Here is a 26,154-nt window from a genome sequence, read left to right as displayed (position 1 = left end):
AGTCTGTCTGTTGAATCTGTGATTGCCTTTCTCTGTGGAAATATCTCCAGTGATATCAACGTTTAGGTAACAGCTACAAGTGATATCATCGGATATGTTTCTTTGGATTTCTGACTTACTGCAAATTCTGTGATTAACTCTAGACTCACCTCTGGTGCCGCTAATGCCATTGTTTCATGTTTTTCCTTGGCCAATATTCCATCCGTCCATGTCCCAGTTCTTCTTTGTCCACTTCTCCAGTGATGGACTTTTCGGTTGCTTCCATGTCTTGGCTGTTGTAATACTGCTGCAATGCAGATTTGCCTGCCCGTGTCTTTCCAGTTCTGTCTTCTTAGTTTATAGGCCCAGGAGTGGGCGGCTGGATCATCTCATACCTCAATGTTGACCTTGTAAAGGCAACTCCATGCTGTTCTCATTTATGGCTCTCAACAGTTCAAGTCCCACTTAAGGTTGGGGGTCTGCCCTTCTCCACAACCGCTTCAGCATTTACGGTTTGTAGCTTTGTTGCTGATGGTTCCTGTGACTGCTGTGCCCTGATACCTCTTTGTGGTTGGACTTGCATGCGTCTCCTAGACCCTTGGAGTTGAGCTTTCAGGGATGTAATTTTTCTTCAAACTGCGTGGACAGCTTACCTCATCAAATTCTTTGCTTGAAGTATGTGTCACATTTTGAAATATTTTGGCCACTACCTCTCTCAGGACATTTTGAGGGCAGGTTTCATTTACAGCCCTCCAGTACTTGTGCCTATGAAGTGACCATGAGCACAGGTTTACAAGCTGGTGTTGCAGGTAACGGCCAGAGAGCGGCAGCATTTCTGCGTCCCCACTCTGGTAGCGAGTGAAACAGACCTTCCTGCCAGTAGTGTTCCTCGGTTGTAAATTACAGTGCAATGTGTCTGGGGAGATCCCCCAAAGCTGATGTGTCCTTACTTACATTTCTGTTTAAACTTGAATTGATAGTTTTCTTTGGAGTACTATTCCATTGGGTACACGGACACCTTCTTCTTGGTGCCTTGTTCTGTTGATGGACACATTGGTTACTTGCAAGCCTTGCCTATGGTACATGTGGCTGCCGTGCAGGACGGCCAGCCTGTGTCTTTTCGGTTTGGGGCTACTAAGGTGATAGGCCCATTGGCGGGCCTACCCGATGCCATGGTAGCTCAATTCGTACCTTTCAACGCACCTCCGTTCTGTTCACACTACGGGCTGTTACCAGTTCACATCCCACGAGCAGCTAGAGGGTACAGAGTTCTCTAACACCCCGTCAACATTTGCTCTTTGTAGACTTTGTTGCTGATGATCATTCTGACGACTGTGGGTGAACGTATCTGTAGACGGGATTGGCATGGCTTTGTTAATTCCTGATGTTGAGCATGTCTCCATGCCCCTTTATGTAACACAAGAAAAAGAAAGAAAGAGAAGACAAAATGTGCCTAAAAGGTGCCTCTTGAAGTTCTCATTTTGAAATATGCACGTCTTTTGAGGTTTTTCCTCGATTTGCTACCCAAGGAATTGTCTTGAGGGCAGCTGTCATTCACAGGCCTGCACTTATGTGGAATATCAAGCGACCATTCGCGCTGGGTTTAAAGCTGCTCTTTACAGAAACGGTCACAAGGCGGCAGCAGTTCTCCTTTACTAAATGTGGTTACCAGGGCAACAGAGCCACGACCATTAGCGCTGGGTTTAAAGCTGCTGTTTTCAGAATCAGACACAAGGCGGCAGCAGTTCTCCGTTAGTAAATGTGGTTACCAGGGCAACAGAGCCTCCATGGAAGTCCTGTTCTAGGTTGTAAATTAGAACGGAGTGTGCCAGGCAAAAGCACCTTAAGTTTGTGTCTCACTATTTCTTGTCCGGTTTTTAAATTGAATTTTATTTTTTTTAATCACAGCATGTTTGATTGCAATGTTTTGCTTGTTGTTGGTGTGAAAGATGTGGCTCTTTTACACATAAACATATATCGATTGTTCTTTGGATCCTTTTCCCATGTAGCTTACGACACAATGTTTAGTACTCTTCTCTTGGTTTTCCGTAGGTCTTTGGTGATTATATATTTCACCTGTGTTTGTGTAGCTCTGTTCAACCCGATTTCCTAATGTCTACAATCCTCACACCTTTCCACTGGTGAATCACAAGTCTGTCTGTTGAATCTGTGATTGCCTTTCTCTGTGAAAATATCTTCAGTGATATCAATGTTTAGGTAACAGCTACAAGTGATATCATCGGATATGTGTCTTTGGCTTTCTGACTTACTGCAAATTTTGTGCTTAACTCTAGACTCACCTCTGGAGCCGCTAATGCCATTGTTTCATGTTTTTCCTTGGCCAATATTCCATCCGTCCATGTCCCAGTTCTTCTTTGTCCACTTCACCAGTGATGGACTTTTCGGTTGCTTCCATGTCTTGGCTGTTGTAATACTGCTGCAATGCAGATTTGCCTGCCCGTGTCTTTCCAGTTCTGTCTTCTTAGGTTATAGGCCCAGGAGTGTGCGGCTGGATCATCTCATACCTCAATGTTGACCTTGTAAAGGCAACTCCATGCTGTTCTCATTTGTGGCTCTCAACAGTTCAAGTCCCACTTAAGGTTTGGGGTCTGCCCTGCTCCACAACCACTTCAGCATTTACGGTTTGTAGCTTTGTTGATGATGGTTCCTGTGACTGGTGTGCCCTGATACCTCTTTGTGGTTGGACTTGCATGCATCTCCTAGACCCTTGGAGTTGAGCTTTCAGGGATGTAATTTATCTTCAAACTGCGTGGACAGCTTACCTCATCAAATTCTTGCTTGAAGTATGTGTCACATTTTGAAATATTTTGGCCACTACCTCTCTCAGGACATTTTGAGGGCAGGTTTCATTTACAGCCCTCCAGTACTTGTGCCTATGAAGTGACCATGAGCACAGGTTTACAAGCTGGTGTTGCAGGTAACGGCCAGAGAGCGGCAGCATTTCTGCGTCCACACTCTGGTAACGAGTGAAACAGACCTTCCTGCCAGTGGTGTTCCTCGGTTGTAAATTACAGTAGAATGTGTCTGGGGAGATCCCCCAAAGCTGATGTGTCCTTACTTACATTTCTGTTTAAACTTGAATTGATAGTTTTCTTTGGAGTACTATTCCATTGGGTACACGGACCCCTTCTTCTTGGTGCCTTGTTCTGTTGATGGACACATTGGTTACTTGCAAGCATTGCCTATGGTACATGTGGCTGCCGTGCAGGACGGCCAGTCTGTGTCTTTTCGATTTGGGGCTACTAAGGTGATAGGCCCATTGGCGGGCCTACCCAATGCCATGGTAGCTCAATTCGTACCTTTCAACGCACCTCCGTTCTGTTCACACTACGGGCTGTTACCAGGTCACATCCCACGAGCAGCTAAAGGGTACAGAGTTCTCTATCACCCCGTCAGCATTTTATGTTTGTAGACTTTGTTGCTGATGATCATACTGATGACTGTGCGTGAACGTATCTCTGGACGGGATTGGCATGGCTTTGTTAATTCCTGATGTTGAGCATGTCTCCATGCCCCTTTATTTAACACAAGAAAAAGAAAGAAAGAGAAGACAAAATGTGCATAAAAGGCGCCTCTTGAAATTGTCATTTTGAAATGTGCACGTCTTTTGAGGTTTTTCCTCGATTTGCGACCCAAGGAATTGCCTTGAGGGCAGGTGTCATTCACAGGCCTGCACTTATGTGGAATATGAAGCGACCATTCGCGCTGGGTTTAAAGCTGCTGTTTTCAGAAACGGCCACAAGGCGGCAGCAGTTCTCCTTTACTAAATGTGGTTACCAGGGCAACAGAGCCTCCATGGAAGTCGTGTTCTAGGTTGTAAATTAGAACGCAGTGTGCCAGGCAACAGCCCCTTAAGTTTGTGTCTCACTACTTCTTGTCCGTTTTTTAAATTGAATTTTATTTTTTTTAATCACAGCAAGTTAGATTGAAATGTTTTGCTTGTTGTCATTGTGAAAGATGTGGCTCTTTTACACATAAACATATATCGATTGTTCTTTGGATCCTTTTCCCATGTAGCTTACGACACAATGTTGAGTAGTCTTCTCTTGGTCTTCCGTAGGTCATTGGTAATTATATATTTCACCTGTGTTTGTGTAGCTCTGTTCAACCCGATTTCCTAATGTCTACAATCCTCACACCTTTCCACTGGTGAATCACAAGTGTGTCTGTTGAATCTGTGATTGCCTTTCTCTGTGGAAATATCTTCAGTGATATCAATGTTTAGGTAACAGCTACAAGTGATATCATCAGATATGTGTGTTTGGCTTTCTGACTTACTGCAAGTTCCGTGATTAACTCTAGACTGACCTCTGGTTCCGCTAATGCCATTGTTTCATGTTTTTCCTTAGCCAATATTCCATCCGTCCATGTCCCAGTTCTTCTTTGTCCACTTCTCCCGTGATGGACTTTTCGGTTGCTTCCATTTCTTGGCTGTTGTAATACTGCTGCAATGCAGATTTGCCTGCCCGTGTCTTTCCAGTTCTGTCTTCTTAGGTTATAGGCCCAGGAGTGGGGCTGCTGGATCATCTCGTACCTCAATGTTGACCTTGTAAAGCAATTCCATGCTGTTCTCATTTGTGGCTCTCAACAGTGCAAGTCCCACTTAAGGTTGGGGCTCTGCACTTCTCCACAACCGCTTCAGCATTTACGGTTTGTAGCTTTGTTGCTGATGGTTCCTGTGACTGGTGTGCCCTGATACCTCTTTGTGGTTGGCCTTGCATGCGTCTCCTTGACCCTTGGAGTTGAGCTTTCAGGGATGTAATTTTTCTTCAAACTGCGTGGACAGCTTACCTCATCAAATTCTTTGCTTGAAGTATGTGTCACATTTTGAAATATTTTGGCCACTACCTCTCTCAGGACATTTTGAGGGCAGGTTTCATTTACAGCCCTCCAGTACTTGTGCCTATGAAGTGACTATTAGCACAGGTTTACAAGCTGGTGTTGCAGGTAACGGCCAGAGGGCGGCAGCATTTCTGCGTCCCCACTCTGGTAACTAGTGAAACAGACCTTCCTGCCAGTGGTGTTCCTCGGTTGTAAATTACAGTGGAATGTGTCTGCAGAGATCCCCAAAAGCTGATGTGTCCTTCTGTTTAAGCTTGAATTGATTGTTTTCTTTGGAGTACTATTCCATTGGGTACACGGACCCCTTCTTCTTGGTGCCTTGTTCTGTTGATGGACACATTGTTTACTTGCAAGCCTTGCCTATGGTACATGTAGCTGCTGTGCAGGATGGCCAGCCTGTGTCTTTTCGATTTGGGGCTACTAAGGTGATAGGCCCATTGGCGGGCCTACCCGATGGCATGGTAGCTCAATTCGTACCTTTCAACGCACCTCCGTTCTGTTCACACTACGGGCTGTTACCAGGTCACATCCCACGAGCAGCTAGAGGGTACAGAGTTCTCTATCACCCCGTCAGCATTTTCTGTTTGTAGACTTTGTTGCTGATGATCATTCTGATGACTGTCGGTGAACGTATCTGTAGACGGGATTGGCATGGCTTTGTTAATTCCTGATGTTGAGCATGTCTCCATGCCCCTTTATTTAACACAAAAAAAAGAAAGAAAGAGAAGACAAAATGTGCATAAAAGGCGCCTCTTGAAATTGTCATTTTGAAACGTGCACATCTTTTGAGGTTTTTCTTCGATTTGCGACCCAAGGAATTGTCTTGAGGGCAGGTGTCATTCACAGGCCTGTACTTATGTGGAATATGAAGCGACCATTCGCGCTGGGTTTAAAGCTGCTGTTTTCAGAAACGGCCACAAGGCGGCAGCAGTTCTCCTTTACTAAATGTGGTTACCAGGGCAACAGAGCATCCATGGAAGTCGTGTTCTAGGTTGTAAATTAGAACGGAGTGTGCCAGGCAAAAGCCCCTTAAGTTTGTTTCTCACGACTTGTCCGTTTTTTAAATTGAATTTTATTTTTTTTAATCACAGCAAGTTTGATTGCAATGTTTTTCTTGTTGTCGCTGTGAAAGATGTGGCTCTTTTACACATAAGCATATATCGATTGTTCTTTGGATCCTTTTCTCATGTAGCTTCCGACACAATGTTGAGTACTCTTTTCTTGGTCTTCCGTAGGTCTTTGGTGATTATATATTTCACCTGTGTTTGTGTAGCTCTGTTCAACCCGATTTCCTAATGTCTACAATCCTCACACCTTTCCACTGGTGAATCACAAGTCTGTCTGTTGAATCTGTGATTGCCTTTCTCTGTGGAAATATCTTCAGTGATATCAACGTTTAGGTAACAGCTACAAGTGATATCATCGGATATGTGTCTTTGGATTTCTGACTTACTGCAAATTCTGTGATTAACTCTAGACTCACCTCTGGTGCCGCTAATGCCATTGTTTCATGTTTTTCCTTGGCCAATATTCCATCCGTCCATATCCCAGTTCTTCTTTGTCCACTTCTCCAGTGATGGACTTTTCGGTTGCTTCCATGTCTTGGCTGTTGTAATACTGCTGCAATGCAGATTTGCCTGCCCGTGTCTTTCCAGTTCTGTCTTCTTAGGTTATAGGCCCAGGAGTGGGGCTGCTGGATCATCTCGTACCTCAATGTTGACCTTGTAAAGGCAACTCCATGCTGTTCTCATTTATGGCTCTCAACAGTTCAAGTCCCACTTAAGGTTGGGGGTCTGCCCTTCTCCACAACCGCTTCAGCATTTACGGTTTGTAGCTTTGTTGCTGATGGTTCCTGTGACTGGTGTGCCCTGATACCTCTTTGTGGTTGGACTTGCATGCGTCTCCTACACCCTTGGAGTTGAGCTTTCAGGGATGTAATTTTTCTTCAAACTGCGTGGACAGCTTACCTCATCAAATTGTTTGCTTGAAGTATGTGTCACATTTTGAAATATTTTGGCCACTACCTCTCTCAGGACATTTTGAGAGCAGGTTTCATTTACAGCCCTCCAGTACTTGTGCCTATGAAGTGACCATGAGCACAGGTTTACAAGCTGGTGTTGCAGGTAACGGCCAGAGAGCGGCAGCATTTCTGCGTCCCCACTCTGGTAACGAGTGAAACAGACCTTCCTGCCAGTGGTGTTCCTCGGTTGTAAATTACAGTGGAATGTGTCTGGGGAGATCCCCCAAAGCTGATGTGTCCTTACTTACATTTCTGTTTAAACTTGAATTGATAGTTTTCTTTGGAGTACTATTCCATTGGGTACACGGACCCCTTCTTCTTGGTGCCTTGTTCTGTTGATGGACACATTGGTTACTTGCAAGCCTTGCCTATGGTACATGTGGCTGCCGTGCAGGACGGCCAGCCCGTGTCTTTTCGATTTGGGGCTACTAAGGTGATAGTCCCATTGGCGGGCCTACCCAATGCCATGGTAGCTCAATTCGTACCTTTCAACTCACCTCCGTTCTGTTCACACTACAGGCTGTTACCATGTCACATCCCACTAGCAGCTAGAGGGTACAGAGTTATCTTACACCCCGTCAATATTTGCTCTTTGTAGACTTTGTTGCTGATGATCATTCTGATGACTGTGGGTGAATGTATCTGTAGACGGGATTGGCATGGCTTTGTTAATTCCTGATGTTGAGCATGTCTCCATGCCCCTTTATGTAACACAAGAAAAAGAAAGAAAGAGAAGACAAAATGTGCCTAAAAGGTGCCTATTGAAGTTCTCATTTTGAAATATGCACGTCTTTTGAGGTTTTTCCTCGATTTGCTACCCAAGGAATTGTCTTGAGGGCAGGTGTCATTCATAGGCCTGCACTTATGTGGAATATGAAGCGACCATTCACGCTGGGTTTAAAGCTGCTGTTTTCAGAAACGGCCACAAGGCGGCAGCAGTTCTCCTTTACTAAATGTGGTTACCAGGGCAACAGAGCCTCCATGGAAGTCGTGTTCTAGGTTTTAAATTAGAACGGAGTGTGCCAGGCAAAAGCCCCTTATGTATGTGTCTCACTACTTGTCCGTTTTTTAAATTGAATTTTATTTTTTTTAATCACAGCAAGTTTGATTGCTATGTTTTGCTTGTTGTCGGTGTGAAAGATGTGGCTCTTTTACACATAAACATATATCGATTCTTCTTTGGATCCTTTTCCCATGTAGCTTACGACACAACGTTGAGTACTCTTCTCTTGGTCTTCCGTAGTTCTTTGGTGATTATATATTTCACCTGTGTTTGTGTAGCTCTGTTCAACCCGATTTCCTAATGTCTACAATCCTCACACCTTTCCACTGGTGAATCACAAGTCTGTCTGTTGAATCTGTGATTGCCTTTCTCTGTGGAAATATCTTCAGTGATATCAACGTTTAGGTAACAGCTACAAGTGATATCATCGGATATGTGTCTTTGGCTTTCTGACTTACTGCAAGTTCTGTGATTAACTGTAGACTCACCTCTGGTGCTGCTAATGCCATTGTTTCATGTTTTTCCCTGGCCAATATTCCATCCGTCCATGTCCCAGTTCTTCTTTGTCCACTTCTCCGGTGATGGGCTTTTTGGTTGCTTCCATGTCTTGGCTGTTGTAATACTGCTGCAATGCAGATTTGCCTGCCCGTGTCTTTCCAGTTCTGTCTTCTTAGCTTATAGGCCCAGGAGTGGGGCTGCTGGATCATCTCGTACCTCAATGTTGACCTTGTAAAGGCAACTCCATGCTGTTCTCATTTGTGGCTCTCAACAGTTCAAGTCCCACTTAAGGTTGGGGGTCTGCACTTCTCCACAACTGCTCCAGCATTTACGGTTTGTAGCTTTGTTGCTGATGGTTCCTGGAACTGATGTGCCCTGATACCTCTTTGTGGTTGGAGTTGCATGCGTCTCCTAGACCCTTGGAGTTGAGCTTTCAGGTTTGTAATTTTTCTTCAAACTGCGTGTACAGCTTACCTCATCAAATTCTTTGCTTAAAGTATGTGTCACATTTTGAAATATTTTGGCCACTACCTCTCTCAGGACATTTTGAGGGCAGGTTTCATTTACAGCCCTCCAGTACTTGTGCCTATGAAGTGACCATGAGCACAGGTTTACAAGCTGGTGTTGCAGGTAACGGCCAGAGAGCGGCAGCATTTCTGCGTCCCCACTCTGGTAACTAGTGAAACAGACCGTCCTGCCAGTGGTGTTCCTCGGTTGTAAATTACAGTGGAATGTGTCTGCAGAGATCCCCCAAAGCTGATGTGGCCTTACTTACATTTCTGTTTAAACTTGAATTGATAGTTTTCTTTGGAGTACTATTTCAGTGGGTACACGGACCCCTTCTCCTTGGTGCCTTGTTCTGTTGATGGACACAATGGTTACTTGCAAGCCTTGCCTATGGTACATGTGGCTGCCGTGCAGGACAGCCAGCCTGTGTCTTTTCGATTTGGGGCTACTAAGGTCATAGGCGCATTGGCACGCCTACCCGATGCCATGGTAGCTCAATTTGTACCTTTCAACGCACCTCCGTTCTGTTCACACTACGGGCTGTTACAGGGTCACATCCCACGAGCACCTAGAGGGTACAGAGATCTCTAAAACCCCGTCAGCATTTTCTCTTTGTAGACTTTGTTTCTGATGATCATTCTGACGTCTGTGGGTGAACGTATCTGTAGACGGGATTGGCATGGCTTTGTTAATTCCTGATGTTGAGCATGTCTCCATGCCCCTTTATTTAACACAAGAAAAAGAAAGAAAGAGAAGACAAAATGTGCATAAAAGGCGCCTCTTGAAATTGTCATTTTGAAATGTGCACGTCTTTTGAGGTTTTTTCCTCGATTTGCGACCAAAGGAACTTTCTTGAGGGCAGGTGTCATTCACAGGCCTGCACTTATGTGGAATATCAAGCGACCATTCGTGCTGGGTTTAAAGCTGCTCTTTACAGAAACGGTCACAAGGCGGCAGCAGTTCTCCTTTACTAAATGTGGTTACCAGGGCAACAGAGTCACGACCATTAGCGCTGGGTTTAAAGCTGCTGTTTTCAGAATCGGACACAAGGTGGCAGCAGTTCTCCGTTAGTAAATGTGGTTACCAGGGCAACAGAGCCTCCATGGAAGTCCTGTTCTAGGTTGTAAATTAGAACGGCGTGTGCCAGGCAAAAGCCACTTAAGTTTGTGTCTCACTATTTCTTGTCCGGTTTTTAAATTGAATTTTATTTTATTTTTTAATCACAGCATGTTTCATTGCAATGTTTTGCTTGTTGTCGGTGTGAAAGATGTGGCTCTTTTACACATAAACATATATCGATTGTTCTTTGGATCCTTTTCCCATGTAGCTTACGACACAATGTTGAGTACTCTTCTCTTGGTTTTCCGTAGGTCTTTGGTGATTATATATTTCACCTGTGTTTGTTTAGCTCTGTTCAACCTGATTTCCTAATGTCTACAATCCTCACACCTTTCCACTGGTGAATCACAAGTCTGTCTGTTGAATCTGTGATTGCCTTTCTCTGTGGAAATATCTCCAGTGATATCAACGTTTAGGTAACAGCTACAAGTGATATCATCGGATATGTGTCTTTGGATTTCTGCAAATTCTGTGATTAACTCTAGACTCAACTCTGGTGCCGCTAATGCCATTGTTTCATGTTTTTCCTTGGCCAATATTCCATCCGTCCATGTCCCAGTTCTTCTTTGTCCACTTCTCCAGTGATGGACTTTTCGGTTGCTTCCATGTCTTGGCTGTTGTAATACTGCTGCAATGCAGATTTGCCTGCCCGTGTCTTTCCAGTTCTGTCTTCTTAGTTTATAGGCCCAGGAGTGGGCGGCTGGATCATCTCATACCTCAATGTTGACCTTGTAAAGGCAACTCCATGCTGTTCTCATTTATGGCTCTCAACAGTTCAAGTCCCACTTAAGGTTGGGAGTCTGCCCTTCTCCACAACCGCTTCAGCATTTACGGTTTGTAGCTTTGTTGCTGATGGTTCCTGTGACTGCTGTGCCCTGATACCTCTTTGTGGTTGGACTTGCATGCGTCTCCTAGACCCTTGGAGTTGAGCTTTCAGGGATGTAATTTTTCTTCAAACTGCGTGGACAGCTTACCTCATCAAATTCTTTGCTTGAAGTATGTGTCACATTTTGAAATATTTTGGCCACTACCTCTCTCAGGACATTTTGAGGGCAGGTTTCATTTACAGCCCTCCAGTACTTGTGCCTATGAAGTGACCATGAGCACAGGTTTACAAGCTGGTGTTGCAGGTAACGGCCAGAGAGCGGCAGCATTTCTGCGTCCCCACTCTGGTAGCGAGTGAAACAGACCTTCCTGCCAGTAGTGTTCCTCGGTTGTAAATTACAGTGCAGTGTGTCTGGGGAGATCCCCCAAAGCTGATGTGTCCTTACTTACATTTCTGTTTAAACTTGAATTGATAGTTTTCTTTGGAGTACTATTCCATTGGGTACACGGACACCTTCTTCTTGGTGCCTTGTTCTGTTGATGGACACATTGGTTACTTGCAAGCCTTGCCTATGGTACATGTGGCTGCCGTGCAGGACGGCCAGCCTGTGTCTTTTCGGTTTGGGGCTACTAAGGTGATAGGCCCATTGGCGGGCCTACCCGATGCCATGGTAGCTCAATTCGTACCTTTCAACGCACCTCCGTTCTGTTCACACTACGGGCTGTTACCAGTTCACATCCCACGAGCAGCTAGAGGGTACAGAGTTCTCTAACACCCCGTCAACATTTGCTCTTTGTAGACTTTGTTGCTGATGATCATTCTGACGACTGTGGGTGAACGTATCTGTAGACGGGATTGGCATGGCTTTGTTAATTCCTGATGTTGAGCATGTCTCCATGCCCCTTTATGTAACACAAGAAAAAGAAAGAAAGAGAAGACAAAATGTGCCTAAAAGGTGCCTATTGAAGTTCTCATTTTGAAATATGCACGTCTTTTGAGGTTTTTCCTCGATTTGCGACCCAAGGAATTTTCTTGAGGGCAGGTGTCATTCACAGGTCTGCACTTATGTGGAATATCAAGCGACCATTCGCGCTGGGTTTAAAGCTGCTCTTTACAGAAACGGTCACAAGGCGGCAGCAGTTCTCCTTTACTAAATGTGGTTACCAGGGCAACAGAGTCACGACCATTAGCGCTGGGTTTAAAGCTGCTGTTTTCAGAATCAGACACAAGGCGGCAGCAGTTCTCCGTTAGTAAATGTGGTTACCAGGGCAACAGAGCCTCCATGGAAGTCCTGTTCTAGGTTGTAAATTAGAACGGAGTGTGCCAGGCAAAAGCCCCTTAAGTTTGTGTCTCACTATTTCTTGTCTGGTTTTTAAATTGAATTTTTTTTTTTTTAATCACAGCATGTTTGATTGCAATGTTTTGCTTGTTGTTGGTGTGAAAGATGTGGCTCTTTTACACATAAACATATATCGATTGTTCTTTGGATCCTTTTCCCATGTAGCTTACGACACAATGTTTAGTACTCTTCTCTTGGTTTTCCGTAGGTCTTTGGTGATTATATATTTCACCTGTGTTTGTGTAGCTCTGTTCAACCCGATTTCCTAATGTCTACAATCCTCACACCTTTCCACTGGTGAATCACAATCTGTCTGTTGAATCTGTGATTGCCTTTCTCTGTGGAGATATCTTCAGTGATATCAATGTTTAGGTAACAGCTACAAGTGATATCATCGGATATGTGTCTTTGGCTTTCTGACTTACTGCAAATTCTGTGCTTAACTCTAGACTCACCTCTGGAGCCGCTAATGCCATTGTTTCATGTTTTTCCTTGGCCAATATTCCATCCGTCCATGTCCCAGTTCTTCTTTGTCCACTTCAGCAGTGATGGACTTTTCGGTTGCTTCCATGTCTTGGCTGTTGTAATACTGCTGCAATGCAGATTTGCCTGCCCGTGTCTTTCCAGTTCTGTCTTCTTAGGTTATAGGCCCAGGAGTGTGCGGCTGGATCATCTCATACCTCAATGTTGACCTTGTAAAGGCAACTCCATGCTGTTCTCATTTGTGGCTCTCAACAGTTCAAGTCCCACTTAAGGTTTGGGGTCTGCCCTGCTCCACAACCGCTTCAGCATTTACGGTTTGTAGCTTTGTTGATGATGGTTCCTGTGACTGGTGTGCCCTGATACCTCTTTGTGGTTGGACTTGCATGCATCTCCTAGACCCTTGGAGTTGAGCTTTCAGGGATGTAATTTATCTTCAAACTGCGTGGACAGCTTACCTCATCAAATTCTTGCTTGAAGTATGTGTCACATTTTGAAATATTTTGGCCACTACCTCTCTCAGGACATTTTGAGGGCAGGTTTCATTTACAGCCCTCCAGTACTTGTGCCTATGAAGTGACCATGAGCACAGGTTTACAAGCTGGTGTTGCAGGTAACGGCCAGAGAGCGGCAGCATTTCTGCGTCCACACTCTGGTAACGAGTGAAACAGACCTTCCTGCCAGTGGTGTTCCTCGGTTGTAAATTACAGTAGAATGTGTCTGGGGAGATCCCCCAAAGCTGATGTGTCCTTACTTACATTTCTGTTTAAACTTGAATTGATAGTTTTCTTTGGAGTACTATTCCATTGGGTACACGGACCCCTTCTTCTTGGTGCCTTGTTCTGTTGATGGACACATTGGTTACTTGCACGCATTGCCTATGGTACATGTGGCTGCCGTGCAGGACGGCCAGTCTGTGTCTTTTCGATTTGGGGCTACTAAGGTGATAGGCCCATTGGCGGGCCTACCCAATGCCATGGTAGCTCAATTCGTACCTTTCAACGCACCTCCGTTCTGTTCACACTACGGGCTGTTACCAGGTCACATCCCACGAGCAGCTAAAGGGTACAGAGTTCTCTATCACCCCGTCAGCATTTTATGTTTGTAGACTTTGTTGCTGATGATCATACTGATGACTGTGCGTGAACGTATCTCTGGACGGGATTGGCATGGCTTTGTTAATTCCTGATGTTGAGCATGTCTCCATGCCCCTTTATTTAACACAAGAAAAAGAAAGAAAGAGAAGACAAAATGTGCATAAAAGGCGCCTCTTGAAATTGTCATTTTGAAATGTGCACGTCTTTTGAGGTTTTTCCTCGATTTGCGACCCAAGGAATTGCCTTGAGGGCAGGTGTCATTCACAGGCCTGCACTTATGTGGAATATGAAGCGACCATTCGCGCTGGGTTTAAAGCTGCTGTTTTCAGAAACGGCCACAAGGCGGCAGCAGTTCTCCTTTACTAAATGTGGTTACCAGGGCAACAGAGCCTCCATGGAAGTCGTGTTCTAGGTTGTAAATTAGAACGGAGTGTGCCAGGCAACAGCCCCTTAAGTTTGTGTCTCACTACTTCTTGTCCGTTTTTTAAATTGAATTTTATTTTTTTTAATCACAGCAAGTTAGATTGAAATGTTTTGCTTGTTGTCATTGTGAAAGATGTGGCTCTTTTACACATAAACATATATCGATTGTTCTTTGGATCCTTTTCCCATGTAGCTTACGACACAATGTTGAGTAGTCTTCTCTTGGTCTTCCGTAGGTCATTGGTAATTATATATTTCACCTGTGTTTGTGTAGCTCTGTTCAACCCGATTTCCTAATGTCTACAATCCTCACACCTTTCCACTGGTGAATCACAAGTGTGTCTGTTGAATCTGTGATTGCCTTTCTCTGTGGAAATATCTTCAGTGATATCAATGTTTAGGTAACAGCTACAAGTGATATCATCAGATATGTGTGTTTGGCTTTCTGACTTACTGCAAGTTCCGTGATTAACTCTAGACTGACCTCTGGTTCCGCTAATGCCATTGTTTCATGTTTTTCCTTAGCCAATATTCCATCCGTCCATGTCCCAGTTCTTCTTTGTCCACTTCTCCCGTGATGGACTTTTCGGTTGCTACCATTTCTTGGCTGTTGTAATACTGCTGCAATGCAGATTTGCCTGCCCGTGTCTTTCCAGTTCTGTCTTCTTAGGTTATAGGCCCAGGAGTGGGGCTGCTGGATCATCTCGTACCTCAATGTTGACCTTGTAAAGCAACTCCATGCTGTTCTCATTTGTGGCTCTCAACAGTGCAAGTCCCACTTAAGGTTGGGGCTCTGCACTTCTCCACAACCGCTTCAGCATTTACGGTTTGTAGCTTTGTTGCTGATGGTTCCTGTGACTGCTGTGCCCTGATACCTCTTTGTGGTTGGACTTGCATGCGTCTCCTTGACCCTTGGAGTTGAGCTTTCAGGGATGTAATTTTTCTTCAAACTGCGTGTACAGCTTACGTCATCAAATTCTTTGCTTGAAGTATGTGTCACATTTTGAAATATTTTGGCCACTACCTCTCTCAGGACATTTTGAGGGCAGGTTTCATTTACAGCCCTCCAGTACTTGTGCCTATGAAGTGACTATTAGCACAGGTTTACAAGCTGGTGTTGCAGGTAACGGCCAGAGGGCGGCAGCATTTCTGCGTCCCCACTCTGGTAACTAGTGAAACAGACCTTCCTGCCAGTGGTGTTCCTCGGTTGTAAATTACAGTGGAATGTGTCTGCAGAGATCCCCAAAAGCTGATGTGTCCTTCTGTTTAAGCTTGAATTGATAGTTTTCTTTGGAGTACTATTCCATTGGGTACACGGACCCCTTCTTCTTGGTGCCTTGTTCTGTTGATGGACACATTGTTTACTTGCAAGCCTTGCCTATGGTACATGTAGCTGCTGTGCAGGATGGCCAGCCTGTGTCTTTTCGATTTGGGGCTACTAAGGTGATAGGCCCATTGGCGGGCCTACCCGATGGCATGGTAGCTCAATTCGTACCTTTCAACGCACCTCCGTTCTGTTCACACTACGGGCTGTTACCAGGTCACATCCCACGAGCAGCTAGAGGGTACAGAGTTCTCTATCACCCCGTCAGCATTTTCTGTTTGTAGACTTTGTTGCTGATGATCATTCTGATGACTGTCGGTGAACGTATCTGTAGACGGGATTGGCATGGCTTTGTTAATTCCTGATGTTGAGCATGTCTCCATGCCCCTTTATTTAACACAAGAAAAAGAAAGAAAGAGAAGACAAAATGTGCATAAAAGGCGCCTCTTGAAATTGTCATTTTGAAACGTGCACATCTTTTGAGGTTTTTCTTCGATTTGCGACCCAAGGAATTGTCTTGAGGGCAGGTGTCATTCACAGGCCTGTACTTATGTGGAATATGAAGCGACCATTCGCGCTGGGTTTAAAGCTGCTGTTTTCAGAAACGGCCACAAGGCGGCAGCAGTTCTCCTTTACTAAATGTGGTTACCAGGGCAACAGAGCATCCATGGAAGTCGTGTTCTAGGTTGTAAATTAGAACGGAGTGTGCCAGGCAAAAGCCCCTTAAGTTTGTTTCTCACGACTTGTCCGTTTTTTAAATTGAATTTTATTTTTTTTAATCACAGCAAGTTTGATTGCAATGTTTTTCTTGTTGTCGCTGTGAAAGATGTGGCTCTTTTACACATAAGCATATATCGATTGTTCTTTGGATCCTTTTCTCATGTAGCTTCCGACACAATGTTGAGTACTCTTTTCTTGGTCTTCCGTAGGTCTTTGGTGATTATATATTTCACCTGTGTTTGTGTAGCTCTGTTCAACCCGATTTCCTAATGTCTACAATCCTCACACCTTTCCACTGGTGAATCACAAGTCTGTCTGTTGAATCTGTGATTGCCTTTCTCTGTGGAAATATCTTCAGTGATATCAACGTTTAGGTAACAGCTACAAGTGATATCATCGGATATGTGTCTTTGGATTTCTGACTTACTGCAAATTCTGTGATTAACTCTAGACTCACCTCTGGTGCCGCTAATGCCATTGTTTCATGTTTTTCCTTGGCCAATATTCCATCCGTCCATATCCCAGTTCTTCTTTGTCCACTTCTCCAGTGATGGACTTTTCGGTTGCTTCCATGTCGTGGCTGTTGTAATACTGCTGCAATGCAGATTTGCCTGCCCGTGTCTTTCCAGTTCTGTCTTCTTAGGTTATAGGCCCAGGAGTGGGGCTGCTGGATCATCTCGTACCTCAATGTTGACCTTGTAAAGGCAACTCCATGCTGTTCTCATTTATGGTTCTCAACAGTTCAAGTCCCACTTAAGGTTGGGGGTCTGCCCTTCTCCACAACCGCTTCAGCATTTACGGTTTGTAGCTTTGTTGCTGATGGTTCCTGTGACTGGTGTGCCCTGATACCTCTTTGTGGTTGGACTTGCATGCGTCTCCTACACCCTTGGAGTTGAGCTTTCAGGGATGTAATTTTTCTTCAAACTGCGTGGACAGCTTACCTCATCAAATTGTTTGCTTGAAGTATGTGTCACATTTTGAAATATTTTGGCCACTACCTCTCTCAGGACATTTTGAGGGCAGGTTTCATTTACAGCCCTCCAGTACTTGTGCCTATGAAGTGACCATGAGCACAGGTTTACAAGCTGGTGTTGCAGGTAACGGCCAGAGGGCGGCAGCATTTCTGCGTCCCCACTCTGGTAACGAGTGAAACAGACCTTCCTGCCAGTGGTGTTCCTCGGTTGTAAATTACAGTGGAATGTGTCTGGGGAGATCCCCCAAAGCTGATGTGTCCTTACTTACATTTCTGTTTAAACTTGAATTGATAGTTTTCTTTGGAGTACTATTCCATTGGGTACACGGACCCCTTCTTCTTGGTGCCTTGTTCTGTTGATGGACACATTGGTTACTTGCAAGCCTTGCCTATGGAAATGTGGCTGCCGTGCAGGACGGCCAGCCCGTGTCTTTTCGATTTGGGGCTACTAAGGTGATAGTCCCATTGGCGGGCCTACCCAATGCCATGGTAGCTCAATTCGTACCTTTCAACTCACCTCCGTTCTGTTCACACTACAGGCTGTTACCATGTCACATCCCACTAGCAGCTAGAGGGTACAGAGTTATCTTACACCCCGTCAATATTTGCTCTTTGTAGACTTTGTTGCTGATGATCATTCTGATGACTGTGGGTGAATGTATCTGTAGACGGGATTGGCATGGCTTTGTTAATTCCTGATGTTGAGCATGTCTCCATGCCCCTTTATGTAACACAAGAAAAAGAAAGAAAGAGAAGACAAAATGTGCCTAAAAGGTGCCTATTGAAGTTCTCATTTTGAAATATGCACGTCTTTTGAGGTTTTTCCTCGATTTGCTACCCAAGGAATTGTCTTGAGGGCAGGTGTCATTCATAGGCCTGCACTTATGTGGAATATGAAGCGACCATTCACGCTGGGTTTAAAGCTGCTGTTTTCAGAAACGGCCACAAGGCGGCAGCAGTTCTCCTTTACTAAATGTGGTTACCAGGGCAACAGAGCCTCCATGGAAGTCGTGTTCTAGGTTTTAAATTAGAACGGAGTGTGCCAGGCAAAAGCCCCTTATGTATGTGTCTCACTACTTGTCCGTTTTTTAAATTGAATTTTATTTTTTTTAATCACAGCAAGTTTGATTGCTATGTTTTGCTTGTTGTTGGTGTGAAAGATGTGGCTCTTTTACACATAAACATATATCGATTCTTCTTTGGATCCTTTTCCCATGTAGCTTACGACACAACGTTGAGTACTCTTCTCTTGGTCTTCCGTAGTTCTTTGGTGATTATATATTTCACCTGTGTTTGTGTAGCTCTGTTCAACCCGATTTCCTAATGTCTACAATCCTCACACCTTTCCACTGGTGAATCACAAGTCTGTCTGTTGAATCTGTGATTGCCTTTCTCTGTGGAAATATCTTCAGTGATATCAACGTTTAGGTAACAGCTACAAGTGATATCATCGGATATGTGTCTTTGGCTTTCTGACTTACTGCAAGTTCTGTGATTAACTGTAGACTCACCTCTGGTGCTGCTAATGCCATTGTTTCATGTTTTTCCCTGGCCAATATTCCATCCATCCATGTCCCAGTTCTTCTTTGTCCACTTCTCCGGTGATGGGCTTTTTGGTTGCTTCCATGTCTTGGCTGTTGTAATACTGCTGCAATGCAGATTTGCCTGCCCGTGTCTTTCCAGTTCTGTCTTCTTAGCTTATAGGCCCAGGAGTGGGGCTGCTGGATCATCTCGTACCTCAATGTTGACCTTGTAAAGGCAACTCCATGCTGTTCTCATTTGTGGCTCTCAACAGTTCAAGTCCCACTTAAGGTTGGGGGTCTGCACTTCTCCACAACTGCTTCAGCATTTACGGTTTGTAGCTTTGTTGCTGATGGTTCCTGGAACTGATGTGCCCTGATACCTCTTTGTGGTTGGAGTTGCATGCGTCTCCTAGACCCTTGGAGTTGAGCTTTCAGGTTTGTAATTTTTGTTCAAACTGCGTGTACAGCTTACCTCATCAAATTCTTTGCTTAAAGTATGTGTCACATTTTGAAATATTTTGGCCACTACCTCTCTCAGGACATTTTGAGGGCAGGTTTCATTTACAGCCCTCCAGTACTTGTGCCTATGAAGTGACCATGAGCACAGGTTTACAAGCTGGTGTTGCAGGTAACGGCCAGAGAGCGGCAGCATTTCTGCGTCCCCACTCTGGTAACTAGTGAAACAGACCGTCCTGCCAGTGGTGTTCCTCGGTTGTAAATTACAGTGGAATGTGTCTGCGGAGATCCCCCAAAGCTGATGTGTCCTTACTTACATTTCTGTTTAAACTTGAATTGATAGTTTTCTTTGGAGTACTATTTCAGTGGGTACACGGACCCCTTCTCCTTGGTGCCTTGTTCTGTTGATGGACACAATGGTTACTTGCAAGCCTTGCCTATGGTACATGTGGCTGCCGTGCAGGACAGCCAGCCTGTGTCTTTTCGATTTGGGGCTACTAAGGTCATAGGCGCATTGGCACGCCTACCCGATGCCATGGTAGCTCAATTTGTACCTTTCAACGCACCTCCGTTCTGTTCACACTACGGGCTGTTACAGGGTCACATCCCACGAGCACCTAGAGGGTACAGAGATCTCTAAAACCCCGTCAGCATTTTCTCTTTGTAGACTTTGTTTCTGATGATCATTCTGACGTCTGTGGGTGAACGTATCTGTAGACGGGATTGGCATGGCTTTGTTAATTCCTGATGTTGAGCATGTCTCCATGCCCCTTTATTTAACACAAGAAAAAGAAAGAAAGAGAAGACAAAATGTGCATAAAAGGCGCCTCTTGAAATTGTCATTTTGAAATGTGCACGTCTTTTGAGGTTTTTCCTCGATTTGCGACCAAAGGAACTTTCTTGAGGGCAGGTGTCATTCACAGGCCTGCACTTATGTGGAATATCAAGCGACCATTCGCGCTGGGTTTAAAGCTGCTCTTTACAGAAACGGTCACAAGGCGGCAGCAGTTCTCCTTTACTAAATGTGGTTACCAGGGCAACAGAGTCACGACCATTAGCGCTGGGTTTAAAGCTGCTGTTTTCAGAATCGGACACAAGGTGGCAGCAGTTCTCCGTTAGTAAATGTGGTTACCAGGGCAACAGAGCCTCCATGGAAGTCCTGTTCTAGGTTGTAAATTAGAACGGCGTGTGCCAGGCAAAAGCCACTTAAGTTTGTGTCTCACTATTTCTTGTCCGGTTTTTAAATTGAATTTTATTTTATTTTTTAATCACAGCATGTTTCATTGCAATGTTTTGCTTGTTGTCGGTGTGAAAGATGTGGCTCTTTTACACATAAACATATATCGATTGTTCTTTGGATCCTTTTCCCATGTAGCTTACGACACAATGTTGAGTACTCTTCTCTTGGTTTTCCGTAGGTCTTTGGTGATTATATATTTCACCTGTGTTTGTTTAGCTCTGTTCAACCTGATTTCCTAATGTCTACAATCCTCACACCTTTCCACTGGTGAATCACAAGTCTGTCTGTTGAATCTGTGATTGCCTTTCTCTGTGGAAATATCTCCAGTGATATCAACGTTTAGGTAACAGCTACAAGTGATATCATCGGATATGTGTCTTTGGATTTCTGCAAATTCTGTGATTAACTCTAGACTCAACTCTGGTGCCGCTAATGCCATTGTTTCATGTTTTTCCTTGGCCAATATTCCATCCGTCCATGTCCCAGTTCTTCTTTGTCCACTTCTCCAGTGATGGACTTTTCGGTTGCTTCCATGTCTTGGCTGTTGTAATACTGCTGCAATGCAGATTTGCCTGCCCGTGTCTTTCCAGTTCTGTCTTCTTAGTTTATAGGCCCAGGAGTGGGCGGCTGGATCATCTCATACCTCAATGTTGACCTTGTAAAGGCAACTCCATGCTGTTCTCATTTATGGCTCTCAACAGTTCAAGTCCCACTTAAGGTTGGGGGTCTGCCCTTCTCCACAACCGCTTCAGCATTTACGGTTTGTAGCTTTGTTGCTGATGGTTCCTGTGACTGCTGTGCCCTGATACCTCTTTGTGGTTGGACTTGCATGCGTCTCCTAGACCCTTGGAGTTGAGCTTTCAGGGATGTAATTTTTCTTCAAACTGCGTGGACAGCTTACCTCATCAAATTCTTTGCTTGAAGTATGTGTCACATTTTGAAATATTTTGGCCACTACCTCTCTCAGGACATTTTGAGGGCAGGTTTCATTTACAGCCCTCCAGTACTTGTGCCTATGAAGTGACCATGAGCACAGGTTTACAAGCTGGTGTTGCAGGTAACGGCCAGAGAGCGGCAGCATTTCTGCGTCCCCACTCTGGTAGCGAGTGAAACAGACCTTCCTGCCAGTAGTGTTCCTCGGTTGTAAATTACAGTGCAATGTGTCTGGGGAGATCCCCCAAAGCTGATGTGTCCTTACTTACATTTCTGTTTAAACTTGAATTGATAGTTTTCTTTGGAGTACTATTCCATTGGGTACACGGACACCTTCTTCTTGGTGCCTTGTTCTGTTGATGGACACATTGGTTACTTGCAAGCCTTGCCTATGGTACATGTGGCTGCCGTGCAGGACGGCCAGCCTGTGTCTTTTCGGTTTGGGGCTACTAAGGTGATAGGCCCATTGGCGGGCCTACCCGATGCCATGGTAGCTCAATTCGTACCTTTCAACGCACCTCCGTTCTGTTCACACTACGGGCTGTTACCAGTTCACATCCCACGAGCAGCTAGAGGGTACAGAGTTCTCTAACACCCCGTCAACATTTGCTCTTTGTAGACTTTGTTGCTGATGATCATTCTGACGACTGTGGGTGAACGTATCTGTAGACGGGATTGGCATGGCTTTGTTAATTCCTGATGTTGAGCATGTCTCCATGCCCCTTTATGTAACACAAGAAAAAGAAAGAAAGAGAAGACAAAATGTGCATAAAAGGCGCCTCTTGAAGTTCTCATTTTGAAATATGCACGTCTTTTGAGGTTTTTCCTCGATTTGCGACCCAAGGAATTTTCTTGAGGGCAGGTGTCATTCACAGGCCTGCACTTATGTGGAATATCAAGCGACCATTCGCGCTGGGTTTAAAGCTGCTCTTTACAGAAACGGTCACAAGGCGGCAGCAGTTCTCCTTTACTAAATGTGGTTACCAGGGCAACAGAGTCACGACCATTAGCGCTGGGTTTAAAGCTGCTGTTTTCAGAATCAGACACAAGGCGGCAGCAGTTCTCCGTTAGTAAATGTGGTTACCAGGGCAACAGAGCCTCCATGGAAGTCCTGTTCTAGGTTGTAAATTAGAACGGAGTGTGCCAGGCAAAAGCCCCTTAAGTTTGTGTCTCACTATTTCTTGTCTGGTTTTTAAATTGAATTTTTTTTTTTTTAATCACAGCATGTTTGATTGCAATGTTTTGCTTGTTGTTGGTGTGAAAGATGTGGCTCTTTTACACATAAACATATATCGATTGTTCTTTGGATCCTTTTCCCATGTAGCTTACGACACAATGTTTAGTACTCTTCTCTTGGTTTTCCGTAGGTCTTTGGTGATTATATATTTCACCTGTGTTTGTGTAGCTCTGTTCAACCCGATTTCCTAATGTCTACAATCCTCACACCTTTCCACTGGTGAATCACAATCTGTCTGTTGAATCTGTGATTGCCTTTCTCTGTGGAGATATCTTCAGTGATATCAATGTTTAGGTAACAGCTACAAGTGATATCATCGGATATGTGTCTTTGGCTTTCTGACTTACTGCAAATTCTGTGCTTAACTCTAGACTCACCTCTGGAGCCGCTAATGCCATTGTTTCATGTTTTTCCTTGGCCAATATTCCATCCGTCCATGTCCCAGTTCTTCTTTGTCCACTTCAGCAGTGATGGACTTTTCGGTTGCTTCCATGTCTTGGCTGTTGTAATACTGCTGCAATGCAGATTTGCCTGCCCGTGTCTTTCCAGTTCTGTCTTCTTAGGTTATAGGCCCAGGAGTGTGCGGCTGGATCATCTCATACCTCAATGTTGACCTTGTAAAGGCAACTCCATGCTGTTCTCATTTGTGGCTCTCAACAGTTCAAGTCCCACTTAAGGTTTGGGGTCTGCCCTGCTCCACAACCGCTTCAGCATTTACGGTTTGTAGCTTTGTTGATGATGGTTCCTGTGACTGGTGTGCCCTGATACCTCTTTGTGGTTGGACTTGCATGCATCTCCTAGACCCTTGGAGTTGAGCTTTCAGGGATGTAATTTATCTTCAAACTGCGTGGACAGCTTACCTCATCAAATTCTTGCTTGAAGTATGTGTCACATTTTGAAATATTTTGGCCACTACCTCTCTCAGGACATTTTGAGGGCAGGTTTCATTTACAGCCCTCCAGTACTTGTGCCTATGAAGTGACCATGAGCACAGGTTTACAAGCTGGTGTTGCAGGTAACGGCCAGAGAGCGGCAGCATTTCTGCGTCCACACTCTGGTAACGAGTGAAACAGACCTTCCTGCCAGTGGTGTTCCTCGGTTGTAAATTACAGTAGAATGTGTCTGGGGAGATCCCCCAAAGCTGATGTGTCCTTACTTACATTTCTGTTTAAACTTGAATTGATAGTTTTCTTTGGAGTACTATTCCATTGGGTACACGGACCCCTTCTTCTTGGTGCCTTGTTCTGTTGATGGACACATTGGTTACTTGCAAGCCTTGCCTATGGTACATGTGGCTGCCGTGCAGGACGGCCAGCCCGTGTCTTTTCGATTTGGGGCTACTAAGGTGATAGTCCCATTGGCGGGCCTACCCAATGCCATGGTAGCTCAATTCGTACCTTTCAACTCACCTCCGTTCTGTTCACACTACAGGCTGTTACCATGTCACATCCCACTAGCAGCTAGAGGGTACAGAGTTATCTTACACCCCGTCAATATTTGCTCTTTGTAGACTTTGTTGCTGATGATCATTCTGATGACTGTGGGTGAATGTATCTGTAGACGGGATTGGCATGGCTTTGTTAATTCCTGATGTTGAGCATGTCTCCATGCCCCTTTATGTAACACAAGAAAAAGAAAGAAAGAGAAGACAAAATGTGCCTAAAAGGTGCCTATTGAAGTTCTCATTTTGAAATATGCACGTCTTTTGAGGTTTTTCCTCGATTTGCTATCCAAGGAATTGTCTTGAGGGCAGGTGTCATTCATAGGCCTGCACTTATGTGGAATATGAAGCGACCATTCACGCTGGGTTTAAAGCTGCTGTTTTCAGAAACGGCCACAAGGCGGCAGCAGTTCTCCTTTACTAAATGTGGTTACCAGGGCAACAGAGCCTCCATGGAAGTCGTGTTCTAGGTTTTAAATTAGAACGGAGTGTGCCAGGCAAAAGCCCCTTATGTATGTGTCTCACTACTTGTCCGTTTTTTAAATTGAATTTTATTTTTTTTAATCACAGCAAGTTTGATTGCTATGTTTTGCTTGTTGTCGGTGTGAAAGATGTGGCTCTTTTACACATAAACATATATCGATTCTTCTTTGGATCCTTTTCCCATGTAGCTTACGACACAACGTTGAGTACTCTTCTCTTGGTCTTCCGTAGTTCTTTGGTGATTATATATTTCACCTGTGTTTGTGTAGCTCTGTTCAACCCGATTTCCTAATGTCTACAATCCTCACACCTTTCCACTGGTGAATCACAAGTCTGTCTGTTGAATCTGTGATTGCCTTTCTCTGTGGAAATATCTTCAGTGATATCAACGTTTAGGTAACAGCTACAAGTGATATCATCGGATATGTGTCTTTGGCTTTCTGACTTACTGCAAGTTCTGTGATTAACTGTAGACTCACCTCTGGTGCTGCTAATGCCATTGTTTCATGTTTTTCCCTGGCCAATATTCCATCCATCCATGTCCCAGTTCTTCTTTGTCCACTTCTCCGGTGATGGGCTTTTTGGTTGCTTCCATGTCTTGGCTGTTGTAATACTGCTGCAATGCAGATTTGCCTGCCCGTGTCTTTCCAGTTCTGTCTTCTTAGCTTATAGGCCCAGGAGTGGGGCTGCTGGATCATCTCGTACCTCAATGTTGACCTTGTAAAGGCAACTCCATGCTGTTCTCATTTGTGGCTCTCAACAGTTCAAGTCCCACTTAAGGTTGGGGGTCTGCACTTCTCCACAACTGCTTCAGCATTTACGGTTTGTAGCTTTGTTGCTGATGGTTCCTGGAACTGATGTGCCCTGATACCTCTTTGTGGTTGGAGTTGCATGCGTCTCCTAGACCCTTGGAGTTGAGCTTTCAGGTTTGTAATTTTTCTTCAAACTGCGTGTACAGCTTACCTCATCAAATTCTTTGCTTAAAGTATGTGTCACATTTTGAAATATTTTGGCCACTACCTCTCTCAGGACATTTTGAGGGCAGGTTTCATTTACAGCCCTCCAGTACTTGTGCCTATGAAGTGACCATGAGCACAGGTTTACAAGCTGGTGTTGCAGGTAACGGCCAGAGAGCAGCAGCATTTCTGCGTCCCCACTCTGGTAACTAGTGAAACAGACCGTCCTGCCAGTGGTGTTCCTCGGTTGTAAATTACAGTGGAATGTGTCTGCGGAGATCCCCCAAAGCTGATGTGTCCTTACTTACATTTCTGTTTAAACTTGAATTGATAGTTTTCTTTGGAGTACTATTTCAGTGGGTACACGGACCCCTTCTCCTTGGTGCCTTGTTCTGTTGATGGACACAATGGTTACTTGCAAGCCTTGCCTATGGTACATGTGGCTGCCGTGCAGGACAGCCAGCCTGTGTCTTTTCGATTTGGGGCTACTAAGGTCATAGGCGCATTGGCACGCCTACCCGATGCCATGGTAGCTCAATTTGTACCTTTCAACGCACCTCCGTTCTGTTCACACTACGGGCTGTTACAGGGTCACATCCCACGAGCACCTAGAGGGTACAGAGATCTCTAAAACCCCGTCAGCATTTTCTCTTTGTAGACTTTGTTTCTGATGATCATTCTGACGTCTGTGGGTGAACGTATCTGTAGACGGGA

Source organism: Kogia breviceps, chromosome 4, assembly GCF_026419965.1.
Source record: "Kogia breviceps isolate mKogBre1 chromosome 4, mKogBre1 haplotype 1, whole genome shotgun sequence".
Taxonomy (NCBI): domain Eukaryota; kingdom Metazoa; phylum Chordata; class Mammalia; order Artiodactyla; family Physeteridae; genus Kogia; species Kogia breviceps.
The sequence above is the reverse complement of the archived record's forward strand: the minus strand, read 5'-3'. Positions refer to the sequence as shown.